The sequence below is a fragment of the Ischnura elegans genome, chromosome 3, assembly GCF_921293095.1.
Source record: "Ischnura elegans chromosome 3, ioIscEleg1.1, whole genome shotgun sequence".
Classification (NCBI taxonomy): domain Eukaryota; kingdom Metazoa; phylum Arthropoda; class Insecta; order Odonata; family Coenagrionidae; genus Ischnura; species Ischnura elegans.
The window spans coordinates 67,359,906-67,374,142 of NC_060248.1; the positions used below are offsets into that span (position 1 = coordinate 67,359,906).

The window sequence follows — 14,237 nt, forward strand, 5'->3', positions numbered from 1 at the left end:
ATCTTGCCAAAGCTTTGATATCTCCCTCATCCCGCTTAGCCTGCCCGCTTCTTTCTTACAAAACGTTGTAGGCGGGCTTACATCTGCGCATTTATCCAGTTCCATTGAACGAGGAGATCTTCTAACGATATTCATGACTTTCCGTCATATTTCCAGGAAGTTTTCGGGAATAATGCACATGGTTTTTATGGTTTTTATGGCCTCTTCAGTTAAATAATATTTCAGTTCATATTGACATTTAGAGGCCATAAAATTTGAAGTGCTAGGTTAATAAAAACTCCGTTAAACTGGAAACGCGGGTTTGTTATACGCTAAATGTTTATTCAAAGATGTAGCAGTATTGCCATATTCTAGGAATATTTACCTTCCGTTACTATGAAAAAACATTCAAAACACAAGAGGTATCCCTGATTGATAAACGTTATGTTGTAATCCCTACCCTAGAGGAAATGTAAATGAGGTCGCACATATTCTTCTGCTTTGTGACGAACATGGAAATGAAAAATGTTAGATCTCATGATTGGTCTGATTAGCTGATTATGACGATAGTGTTTTTTTCAATTGGCCTTTTCGATTTGAAATTTTGTTTCTATATAAACTTAATGCATCAGAAGTAGGAAAATAATGTGTAATCTATTAAAATCTATCAAAAGAAAGCAGTTAGCAAATTTGCTGCTTTTGTTTCCCATAAAAATACGAAAGTTGTGGTTTTTATCATAGCCTCGGCTTTTGGTTACTGCGCGCGCACCCTTTCGACCCTCCCATGTCTTCGATGCTTCCACGTCAAACGGCCTTCGGATCTTCTTCCTTTTCTTTTATTCCATCAGCTATATTTTCTTCTTTTCCCTCTTCTTCCCAGCGCCTTGTTCTTTTCTTCCTTTTTTCTAGGGCGAATTGTTTGGGCCGGTGGAGATGGAGCGAGTTCATTCTCCGAGTCTTTCCGCCCGCTTGAACTCTTTTTCCTTCCTCCAAGCCTTACACCACCCATCCCATGGTATCCATTCTTCCCCTCTGCGTCTCCTTGCTTTTGTTCCGCCCTCCTGATTTCTTTCTGTGCATTCATCCTTCCTAGAATCTCTCCTTTCCGTTGTGATTTTTCCTCCTTTCATACCATAAGCATCCTTCCTTCCATCTTTTCCTTTTCATAAGATTCCCGATTAGCCATCTTTCTCCCCTTTTCGTCACGCCATGCTGCTGCGTTTTCTTGCTGTGCCCCGTTTTTTTCATTTATCAATAGACTCACTTTTATCGTATCAGGCATTCCTGCGCACTCATGTGTGCCTCTATTCAAGTTCTTTATTTTTGCTTCTCCGGAATCTTAGAGGTTATTTCGTTTTTTATGTTTCAGATATTTCGCACTGCATTCATGGATCGTGTTATTCTGCTTTTTTTCCCCCTGCTTTTTCGTATCGTAATTTTGTTTTACATCCTTATTCAGTCCCCTGGGTGCTTTTTTTTCCTCAAACGAGATTATTCGATAAAAGTTTCTATAATTTTAAATGCGTATTTTTAATAATTAGTCGTAATTCTGACGGTTCTTAATCGCCATTATCTGACGAGGGCCAAAAATGATTTTGTGAAAAAGAAAATAACCATTACGGTTGCATTGTTGTGTTTTAAGCCCATTTCTGAAAAAGGGAGTGCATTATCATTGCTCTATTAAGTAGCGCGAAGCATAATTACATCACTGAGAGGTTTTATGAACTGCAGAATTAAATTTTCCGTGTGAAATTTGGTTTCCTGGAGTGAAATGAGTTATCATGTCATTCTTTATGTTCGGTAAATTAAAAAAAAATGTTAGTAATACCTGGAATTTTCTAAATTTCGGTCGCATAAAAGTAAATTTGGCAGTTTTAATTAAAAAAATGCCTTCTAATCTGGTGCCATTTGGTATTTTAGACTTTTAAATAAATTGCAAAGAGTACGGCGAACTGAATCTGAGTAAAGCTCGTTTTGTGTTTTATTTGCTGCACCCAATTAATTTTACGGCAGTTAGGCTTATCTTATTATCGATCCCACGTTTCCTTTTAATGCTGTTTACGTTCGGGTGGATTATTTCGGGAAGCGTGTTATTTAAAATAAGGGATCTCTCGCTATTTGTTGAAGCCTACGCTGTTCATTCTCTTTGCTTTATTCTCTCGGTGAAAACTGCGCCATTTACGAGCTAGTCAAACTGCAGGGATTTTTGTCGCTAGATTTGTTGCTGGTAAATTGGAATCATCGTGACGTAGACGATGATCTATTGCTTGAATCTTTGGGTGCCAAGTATTTGAATATCACTTTATGGAATTAAAGTTACCTCCACGTATAACAAGTAATCGATAATCTAATTATATGGTTCGTAATCTTTTTACTGTATTTTTGAAAAGCATTCTTCCTTCTGTCGATAGTTGTGCGTGGAAAATGTTTCTCTGAATTTATTTTGGTATCTATTACAATTCGCGCTATACTCGTAAGTAATTTCTCGTGTATGGTGGTAAAAAAAAACTATCTGCTTAAGGATAGTTTTACTGTGCAATTTTTTTGTGTTGCTATGAATATTTCAAGTTTCCTATTTAAAGGGGAAACGAATGCATGAAGAGCTCCATTCCATATTCCCACTTCCTACTTAGTAGTTTGCCATATTTGCTTTTCTCATCACGTAATTTTTTTTGCACCACATATACTTTGTTCACCGTTACTACGACATCACAACCTCCCATTCTGTCAGTTCAACTCTCGAAATAATCTATTCTGTCAGTTTAACTCTCGAAATCTCGGCTTAAATTTTTTATCATTCCCAAAATGCATGTGATTTTTTTGCGTGAACTCCTTAGATATTTCCTGTGTTTTACATTCGCTTTCACATCCTTAATATTTTATTAGACCTCCATTTTTATCATAAAATTTTAGCGAAATCTCTCTTGGTCTTTCGCTTCTATTTTTTTTCCGGCCTCTCATGTTGCTATTTGGACTCTCTCTCTCCCGCCACTTGCGAGCACGACATCGTCATATTTCTTTCTCGTGCAGCATTCTCAATTCTTTTATCACCTCGCTCGTACATTTCCCCGTCCGCGGCGCTGTCCCTCTTAGCGCGACCGTCTTTCTTGCCATAATCGTTGCAGCAGCAATGTCCCGAAAGTCTTCCCTTTCTTCCCATTCGACTGCTCTGACTATTACTCTCGGCTGCGTCCGCCTTCAACATCATTCTTGTGCCTCGACTCCCATTTTTCGCTCGTATACGCTTCTCCCCTCATTTCTTTTTGCTTATGTTTTTATTCCATCTCGTCTTGTCTTCCATCCGTTCACCTACAAATTGTCGTCGGCTTTTTCTTTCATCTCGACAAATTATGGTGGCCCACTCTCTTTTGCTGCCCGCGGCCTCGTTCGTTCAATTCTTCCCCCGGCCGGGTCTTCCTTTTCTTTATCATTTTTTCACCGAGCGTTCCCTCCATTCTCCGGCACACAGGCTTTAATATTGCCCCCTCCTGCCGTCGTGTCGCGAAATTATACATGTGTCGCTTTTCAACATTTTTTTCGCGATACCACTAACAGGCTTTGTTACCGTGCCGCTCTTCCCTCATTTATCCGCGTGTATAGCTCCAATTCATCATCCGTATCTTTGTATCAGTATCATTTCCAGTTGGTCGGCTTCGATACGCGTTCCTGTTATCGGGCACTCGTGCTATCCGAGTTTTTTATAATATACTGTCCATTTGGACCACGTAAGCGAGGAAATCTGTGTTTAAACGGGCCACATTTCTATCTCAGCTGCTGTACCGGCATCGGTTTCATTTTCTGCTGAGCCATTTCTCAATTACTAGCGTTGGAAAACCATTATTTATTTTAAATTGATATTGTACTTAATTTATTTTCGTCCATTTTTGCTAAAGGAATATTTCTAGTTACAAACGATGTCCTTACATAGCATGCACTCATTTCGTGAATCGCTGATATTTTCTCTTCTACCGTTTTAAACACGCCCGTACATTCATCTCCGAGGTAAAAGTATATTATCTTATGGTAGCACTTGTCGGTACACATAAAATATTTACCGAGTTACGATTGGGGAAAATAGTTTGTGTTAGACGCTTCTAAATATTTTTATGTGATTCGTTATGTGTGGTTATTTGTGTGCAAGCTTGGTATCGGATAATTTGGCCAATATTCGGCCAAAAAGCTGATTGCAATGAATTCCACAATCAGCAAAACACGAATGCGTAATTTGCGCTTTGAAATCTTTCATCAGTGAGTCATTAATATTAGCCATCGCTCGCTTTGCGATGAGATTGAGTGTTACTAAGCTGAAGCTCTGTAATTGCCTCAGGTAATCACCTGGAACTAAAAAATTTTCCTGCTAGAATAGCGATGAATTGAGCTTATGAAAAATATTTTTGTCTTTATATCAAAACTTTAGATTACAAAAGAGGGATTAGTTTGGAAGTAAAGCGAACTCGACGTGAGGGACTTAAGAGAATGGGTAAAGCAGATATTTGAATAGAATTGGACAATTTATTAAGTTGAGGAGGGTAAATTCAGGAGCGCCTTGGCGTCCATATCTTCCGAATAGTGCTGACAGATAAATGTGACGGTCTCCTACGCTGTATGTATTTACCAGTTCATTATAGTGAATGGTGGGCTTGCGGGTAGTTCAAATATAAGGAATCGGTTTAGGAATACGGCTTGAGGTGGATAAACGGTTGGCGATGCACGAGTGGGACAGGGAGACAATTGGATGGCTCGTGCACGCGGATGGAAATCCGTGGGATTAATTAACGGCCCCGGGAAGGGGAGCATGTGTGTGATATGGGAGGAAGTTAATTGAACAGTCACGATTGAAGACTGACGAAGGGACGCGTGATTGTGAAGCCGAGAAATTGCTGAATTCGCCGGACGTGAACGGAAGGATGTGCTGATTGGACTGGACACTACTCTTTAACGTGTCATGTTAATTCGAGCCCCTCTTTATTCCGTGCAGCATATATATCCAGAATATGCGTTTACTGCGTCAGCTTTATCTTAGCTTTGGATAACCTTTCTCTCTGATACATTTTGATACCAATTGGTAATAAATAATATGGTCGTCTTCGTTGAGGCTTTCGCCTTTCATGGTTGATAAAAAACTTTTTCGGGTCCTACTGCGTTGTGCAGGTTATCTTCCGACGTTTCGCGACCCCTGCTGGTCGCTTCTTCAAAGTTGATTTACCCTTACCACACCCAACCCACTGAATTGGAAAGTATATACACCGGAATCAGTCCAAACACCTTTGGAGAAGGGACCAGCAGGGTTTACGAAACGTCGGGAGATCAACTGTGCCACGCGGTAAGATGCGAAAAATTTTATGGTCGTCTTTGCTTGGAAACTGGTCTGTATGTAACATATAGAATCCTGAACATGGTTTCTAACATTTTTGCTGTAGTGAATTATCTGTAATTTTTTTCTGTACTCCATTAGGAGATTGCACAATGTCGTTTTTTTGTTACCGATCGTACCGAAAATTGTGCGAAATTTACTCGTATTTCCGGGTTCTAGTTCATTTCTAGGAGCGTCACTCAACTACCTATTCAAGTTACAATTTCTGTATAAGTTGATGACTAAATTTTGTTTTTCTGGAAGGATTTTGCTTTTTATTCCGTTTTAATTAAAATCTTTACAAAAGGTGAATTTCTAAATGCATTAGAACGTGTTATATTCAGCTGTTTATTTTTATTCTTTAACAGTAAAAATACCAGACATAATTCCGTTAAAAATTGGAAAGGTTATTTATTTGGAGTACCTTTGATGAATTTTTCCGCTATTTAATTCAGGCATGTGTGCTATATGTTACAGATGGCTGATTTCGAGTGTATTTTTTTTCTTTTGATGTGACAGACCGTTGACCGCTTTTTGGTCAATTACTAGCTTTGGCTTCATGAGTCGACGGGAGCACTATTATTCTCAAATACGTTTACAATTTGAATTTTTTGTTTCTGTCTTTTGAATGTGTTGCTTTGCTTTAAAGAGATTTTCGGCATAGTCAGTATTTTTCAATATTGCTTTAATGCGTTTTGCAAACGTTTTACAAAATGCGAAGGAAAAATATTGGTTTGTTCCGCATGTATTATTGTGTGCGGGGATAGAGATGTGCGGTCTTTGAGGTCATCATCCTCATCATGGGTCAACAATCCTAAGATTGGTTTGACGCAGCTCTACTCTCGATTCTCCTGTCAGATAATCTTTTCACGCTTACGACTTTCTTCTTTTTTACATCCTTCTTTTCTTGTCCTATATATTTTTTGAGGTCTTCCTATTCCGTTTTTGCCATTAATCTGTCCCTCGACGACGTCTTCATAAGGCCATCATGGTCTTGGAGGTATTTTTTCAGAAATTTTGTTTTCCTACTCGTAAGTAGCATTTATATTAAGAATTGAAAGAATATATTTTATCGTCAGCTTTTCGTGACAAGCTCTAATTGCGGTTTCATTTTCGTGGAAATGGCCTGGATCAAACCCAAATGTTCCGAGTGTAAAGCGGGAAGTTTCCGCGGGGAAAATCTGAGGAAAGGATTGCTTGGGCCTCAAAGAAGGGCAGGGCTGGCTGCAGAGAGAAAGGCAGATAGGGAATGAGAGAAAGGGCATGACTTATTGAGGAGCTCTCGTCCCGACGCCTAGGCCTGTGTTTAATCCTCCTAAGCTCCTCCCAACATCCCGCTCTTATTGCGTAAAATAGGCTGTGTTTCTCGTCTTTTCCCGTTGAAAAGCTTCCGAGGCACAGTGCAGCCCAGATAGGCGAAATAAAAATGTTTTCAAGTCTTCGGTAGCAGGTCGAGGAATTAGGTGGCCGTTGTGGAAGGTATGGTATTAATTTAATTGGCCACGTTGAGAAGGAAATGGGAAACTAAGGGTCAGGAATGAGTGAATATTTGGTATCTTTAAATGTGGAAGTAGGGAAATCGTTCGAACTGAGGATAATGAAGCAGTTACTGAGACGTGTGGACGGAATGAGAGGGAATGAGAATTTTTTGGATAAAAAAGTAGCGTTATCAATATTTTAGTTCGTTCCTTGTTTGCAGCGTACCTACAACTGCCAATTTCAGCATATAAATATTTCAGTGATTTCAAAAGAGACATAATTTTTTAAAATTTCCTTTAATTGGCATGTATGAATTTCCTGTAAATTGAAATGTGATTTTTTTGGGATTGAAGTACGGAGGAGTTTTATCCTACATGGATCGAGTTCAAGCATCTGTGATTCAATTGGAGGAATTTGATAAGTTAGCTTACCTAAATGTTCCATTATCCATTTAAGCTCACTGTCAGGTGTCAGCAATAGCTCAATTTCTTCTTGTAGGAGCCTGTCCTTGAGGAATGTGTTTTTGGCTCCTAATTGTAAATGACTTTTACGTGTTCAATAAATAATCTTAGTAATTTCATGAGCCTGTTCAGAATATCATCGAATAATGTAAGGATTGGCAAAAAAATTGGAAAAATTGGCAAGGATTTGATACGAAACGGAATAAAAAATATCTTAGAATGCCAACAGGTATTTTATCATGGCTAAGGAAATGCTAATTGCTAGGTCACAACGTCATATTATAGTAATTATCTCTTAATAGTATCGTTATCAATATCAGTGGATTGATTTGAAGTGGAGTGAACAAGGTATCATCGGCATTCATCGTTTATTTAATGAATATTTTCTATAAATATTATAATTATGCATCAAACGTCGTTTATATATTATTAACCTAGCTGTAAATAATTATGGCGGTGTCTTTGATTCTCGGGTTAATGATGGAGTCTTAATTGAGGACGGAGAAGCTGGTGGAGGGTTGGAAATAGTGAGTAAAGAGGCTGGAAAGGCTGAGGGCTGCAGCGAAAGGCGGTGTGTATAGTTTCAGGGGTAGAGTGGTGAAAGGTGGGTGGAGAGAGATCAGTAGGGGAAGAAAGGCTTGGGCAGAGTGTGTGTAGCGCTCCGCAAGCGAGTCCACTTCCGACGCTCATTTGTCTGGGCCGCGCCGTGACGGTCTCCTTTCTTCCGAATTCCTATTATCCATTTCCCCCTGTTCTGTTTTTCGTTCCCCCCGCTTTCTCCCGACCATTCTCTTGCCTCTCGTGGGGATGGAAGACCGGGAAAAGGATAGCCCGTGACTTACGGAGAGGAATTGTTCCCTCCATTCGTTCAATTCTTCAAATGATGTGGAATCCCCCATGTCCCCTCGTTGTCTTCTACCTCCCTCTCCAACTTTCATCCCTTTCCAACCCCGGTATTACCGATGGCTAACGTCCCATCCCACCAACCACCCACTTCCCCGTTTCTTCTCTTCTCCGGGGACCCCGAAAATAACTGTCCTTTGTGTTTATGGGAGATATATGCATGCGACGGAGGAGAAATTAGTGGTTAAGAGCTGCGGTGTCCTCCCTCATTTCGTGGCTATGGAGTTCGTTTGTTTTCTCGAGTGCGTTGACTTGTGTGCGTGTGTGTGTTTGGGGGATATGCGTGTTCTCTCAGCGATAAAGGGAATGATTCTCAACAGCCTTCAACCAGCCGTCCCCTCAATCTTCTGGTAGGGTGGAAGGTGATGTTTAATTTGTATTTACCCCAATAATAGGGTGCGTTTTCATTCAGGCTTCGCCACGACCACTGCTAAGGGTCGCAATGTACAATATACCTCTTTTAGTAATACATACAATAGCAAACACGTGTTAGTTTGTTAGCCAAATTTTATACTTTTATGACTACCATTAACGCGTTATCTATTGATAGGTATTGCTTGGCATAATGAAATTGGTTTATGCACTAAAGCATTTTTTGTTGGCTTCGTATAATTTTTCTTGTTTATAGATTTCTTCCGTATGTGAAGCATTCAATGTGCCGTCCCCAAAGAAAATGTATTTAGAAATCGCTGCTGTAAGCAATAGTAATTCATCTAATTTTGAGTAGTATGTAAATAAAAAATTGAGACTGAGTTCTGTAGTGAAATCTGCCATTGTTACCATGTGAGTTTTAGTCAATGGTAGGTACCATGAAGGCTGATTTTACTCAGCGAAATTTGGTTGATAATATGTTTACTTCAGTTAACTGGCGTCGGAGGGAACTTTGGTGGGATTTTCTATTTAATCGGCTCTGTTACTTTTCAGCTGATAAAAATTCATTTCCATTCCTTTCTCTCAATATAAATATGTAAAAATTTGCTCGTAATTGAATCCTCATTCCATTCGAATGATTGTAATTTAAGCACTCTGTTTTATCTCTGATGGTTTCCCCTAACATTTCTTCGGGGGTTAATATATGTTACCCTAATAGCCAGGCCTATTCCTTCACTGTGATTATAGCGAGACGAAAATAGCCAGAGTTTGCCTCTGCACTAGTTTATTATTTTTTAGGGTGTGGTTGGTAGATTCCATGACTGGGAAATCCTTCGTCAGCTTCTCAGGCTCTTTAACTTTTCTTTGTCGATTGTGCCACCCCCTTGTTTATCCTGCTTACCAAACGCAGAGAATACACTAAAAAACCACAGGTTAGATAGCCATCCGACCTTATTCCAGGCCTTACATTGCTTAAATGTGGTGATTTTTCGGAAACCAGTGTGTCAATGTGTCAATGTGTAATGATTTTACCCGCATTGCGTTCCCTCTGCTCACAGGGATATTACAGGTGTTTTCGTTTATTGCCTCGGCCAATCTCGGTGGCCGTTTTCTTCATGGATTGGTCCCCGAAGCATTCCTCACGTTGAGAATTTTGTTCTCGGTCATGGGTGGTCGGGATCCTCTTTGTCTGGAAAGCAATCCTTCCCACGCAGGCTCTCCTATCCCGGACTCCGTTTTGTTCATTCTCTCCGCCCGATTCTTTCGTTTCCTCGGAGAAAGGTTCTTTGCGCCATCTTTCACCTCATTCATCCGTGGAGCGGAACGACGACGCCGCGCCGTGGATTCATCTGTGGCCAGGACGCCGGCTCTATCTCTCTCCCCTTTCCTCCCCCATCGGAGGCCCGCCCACGGTTTTCCTCTCCGATCCCTTTCAGCTCACCAATCTATCGAATCATCCTTATGCCTTCCATTTTATTCATTCTTTGCGGCGTTCTCTATATATAATGGTGCGGAAATGGTTTTTCCCGAGTGAAGGAAAGGATTTTGAACGATGATGGCGTCGGTGGATGGAATGGAGATTCGAGAAAAAATAGCGAATATTTTTCGGCTTCGATTTACTCCTCAATCTCAGTTTTATTTATTTTTCCTCCCATTTGTTTGTAATTTATATTTTATTATAGTTTGCTCTTTCATAAGAGATAATTCCAGTAACCTCTCATTGCCTTCATTTTCACTTGAGACGTTAATTTTTGGGTGATTTCCATGGCAACATTTCACGTTTCCTCTTTCCATTACCTACCCTTCTATGCTCCGTGTGCCTAGTTCCAATACATTGGTTTCCTAGACACTTGTGCACATTTCATCTTGGATTCTCAATCGTTTTTCTCCGAATCGAGCATTTTAGTGAGAAAATGCCTCTGTTCGATTCGTAATGTGTAATATGGTATTGCTGTTATATTTTCATGCTGTATGAGTTCTTTGGATCATGAAGTGGTGGACGTAGGAACTGCGTTTTGTCCTGGAATGGAATACCATTTTATTACTAATGCTTCCCCCAGTCACCAAGGTTTCACCCTTGACGCTTTCTCAATATCTTGCTCTGTAGTTCCAGTAGTGCTGCCTTATTTCGTCGCATAACTTCTTATCGCCCATCATTTTTTATCATTTCAACTTTTCCATGGCATCCTTCGGTAAACTTTATACCCTTCTTTTAGTTTAGATGCTACTTTCCACCCTCGTATACTTTAGCGTGTACCTGTCAGCTACAAAGATATTTCTCGCTTCATCTATCTGTTGCGAAGGTGAATTGCTATGGGGAGGATAAGACGATGGATTTATCAGACTTTCTTACACAGTTTATATCGGAGATAGTGGCGGGAAAATGGGCTTCAGTGCCTGGTACTATGATTTTTTTGTTTGTGAAAGCTTTCCAATCTGTCATTTCCATTATCTCTATTAATTTTATTTTGTTTAAGCGCAGACTTTTCTGAGAGTTAATGAATATTTCGGAATAAATTTGGATGCTTATTTTCTAAATAATTCATATTTTTAAGGTTTCACCGAATGGATAGACGGAAAAACTGTCTTGAATATCTCGATCGGTAATTACGGTCCATTTTTATCACCGAAAGGTATCGAAGATCAAGTTTTTAATAAATCGAATAAAAAATAACTTTGGATTACTTAAGCTACCCCGTGCTAAGTGTTTTATTTTTTGAGACCGTGAGACTTTTATTTCCTTGAAATATTGAAGTTTATACGTAAAAATTTATACATTAGCATGTGGCATGAATAAGGAAAACTTTTGGCACAGGTATTTGTGAAGCATATTTCTCTGTTCGGTTCATTTATTTAGAGTTAATTTTTTTACTACACGTGAGGCAATGAATGCTAAAAAAACCATATTTCTGCTTATGACAAAATTAGCACATTATTTTGATGTATGCCAATCATCATTTAATGAAAAAATGTTTGTATTTCTTTTTAATCCAGGCACAGTCTTTTCTTAAGGTTTTTGAGTCAATTTCTCTAATAATATGACCTTAGTAATCACTTTATTCTATGTGTTAAATATAAAATTTTAAAATGAGAGGTCATTAATCCAGATTTTGGGACTTCTCTGAATAATGGGTGAAAGTTCTCCAGACCTCTCTTAGTTTATAATTCATTTGATCCTAAAGCGTTGACTTATCCGTGTATAAATTTGAATATGCGTCGGAAAAAGTTGCTTTGACAAACTTTCTGTTATGCTAGTGGGAAATCATTTTTAAAACTATAATATTGTATGTTTTATCTTAATCCATGAACTACCCTTTAATATTTCTTTAAAAGGAATCAGTATGTAAAATGGATCGTATCGGGTATTTTATTTCATCCTTTCAAATTAATTTCACTGTCAAGGGAAACATATGTTCCGGAATGATCGGATGAATTTTAAAATTCTTTCATGAGTCGACATTGTTTTTGAGAAGTTACGCGTAATAGTCTCCTCATATTCCGTTTCTTTTCGCGTGAATCACATTTTTCTCGCATGAATCAACCCGCACACTTCCAGATGCTGCGATAGTTTACACGGATTTTTATCTTGGACGCTTTAAAACCTCCCCTCCCACAAAAAAATCCCCTTATCTTTCCACCCTTTCTTCTCTCGCTGTCCCCTTCTCGTATCCTTTTTTATGCTTTAGCTTCGCGTGGTCTGATTAAAAAAGTTTTCACCCGCACGACGGATGATCCATGGCATCCAAGACAGTCCCCTGCGGCCCAGAAGTTCAAATTCCCAACGGATGGCGTCGCCGCGAGATCTGCTCGGAAGGTTGCGGAGCAGTAGGGGTGAGGGTTTGCGTCGGGAAGGATGCTGAAGGGTTTTTCCTTGGGTGGAGGAAATTTTCAGCACCCTCCCCGATTTCATCTTCAGTTCCCCTCCCCCAAGTTCACGCAGCCCATTCCTTTATCTCCTATTGCGGGCTGCGTTTTTCTCTTTTCAGCCTTTTTCCTCTGCATATTATATCTTCCTGCCCACTAAATTTTGTGGGTGGACCGAATCAGTAAAAATCACTTACCCTGTTCTTCTGGGAGCACTAAAAAGTGAAAAAAGCTCTCGTTGTTCTTGGTTAAAAAAAATTGCTCTCGGCGAAAGGGTAGTGTCGCGGTGCCAAAATCGCACGGTACGTTCAGAAAAAAATTATCCCCCATTCAGGATGGCCACTCCTCCAGAAAACCTAAGAAATTAGGGAAAATCATGGAATGTCAGGGAAATGGTAAAAAGTTTGAAAAATTTTTATTTTCTGTAAAGGTCGAATGTTGATTCCTTCTTGGTATTTGGTATCTATATGATCATCCGATTCACAATGTGCCATTCTGGTACTGCTACATAATTTTTAAAATTCATTATTATTTTATGTACTAATTCTGGCTATTTTTTGCCACTTTAAATCATATTCATTGTCCCGTTATGACGAGTATCACGTACATTATGCTCAAAGTCTAGAACATTGAAATTATAGTGTTGAAAATCTGGAAAAGGCAGAAATTTTGACGTTGATATTTGAGTGGTCACCCTGTTATTTTGCGCCAGTAGGGTGGCAACTTCTCCATTTTTTTTCCTCGTGGGTGGAGTGGAATTCGCCTTTCGGACTTTCAAGGTGTGTCAATGAGAGAATACATCATTCGTTAATCACCCTTTTCATTAGAATCAATATTTGTGTTGATTCAGAGCTGTCTATTTGCTTTTCTGAACGTTCGTCAGGTTGCTTTTGACTGTATCCGATTTGAAACCGTGTTATATTTAGTGAAATAACCTGCTCTTACATGTCTTTCCTACCATTGTTTACGAAATTTTTCGGATGTTTTCATTCTCAGCATTATTAAAAAAAAAACTTTTGTTTCGAAAATTGACATTTCTCATAATTGATTTAAAAAGCGATGTTATGTCAAGTGGAATCAATTTAAGAGTAATTAAGTTGAGGGTGTTAATTTTTGATCAACTATTGTTTTACAAATCTTTTGCGAAGTGTATTCTTGGTATGCAATTCATACCTGGGAATAGTTAAATTACCGCCATGAGCAATGGGTAATTATTTTTTACGATCGCCATCATAGGTATGGAATAGCCTAATTAACCTAATAGAGCCGTTTTCAGCTCTTTTTCCTGTAATACTTTCAATTGAAGGGTTGACTCACCAGATGTAAGGTAATCTACTAATCGTTTTTTCTACCTTGAGCTCATTTCACTGCTATTTCAATCTATGGACTTGATTGTTTGGTTACATATGGGCTTATTTTCAACCGTTTTAGCTAGTTTGCAGATAATTATTTTCCTAAGGCCATGGATTTCTTTGTTCTTTGATATCCGATATTTTTTCTCATTTTTATTTTCGGAAAATCCAGTTTTGGGTGTCTTCTATAGCTTCCGGGCTTGATTAAGGGCACGAAAGTAAACAGTCTTTCGCGTAGAGAAAGTCGTGGTCGAGTGAGAACGTGGTTCCAACACGCCCAGCAGCCTGGAGCTAGAGAGGATATTTTTATCCAACGGTGTCTAGTAAATATCCCGATGCTGCCCGTTTAGCTTTGGGCGCCTTGAAAGTCTTATCCCGCATTGATAGGATGTGCAAAACGTTGCTTAACACTAGGCGCTCAATATTCCTCGCCTATTTTGTAATCGTCGAAGGTAGCTCTGAACTGATTCCTGC

General features: G+C 39.2%; 1 protein-coding gene across 1 annotated transcript in view; it reads left to right on the forward strand.

Moving 5' to 3' along the window:
• LOC124155982 (neural-cadherin) overlaps positions 1–14,237 on the forward strand; it is a 1,049,301-nt gene that overhangs the window by 257,677 nt on the left and 777,387 nt on the right. The window lies entirely within an intron of this gene.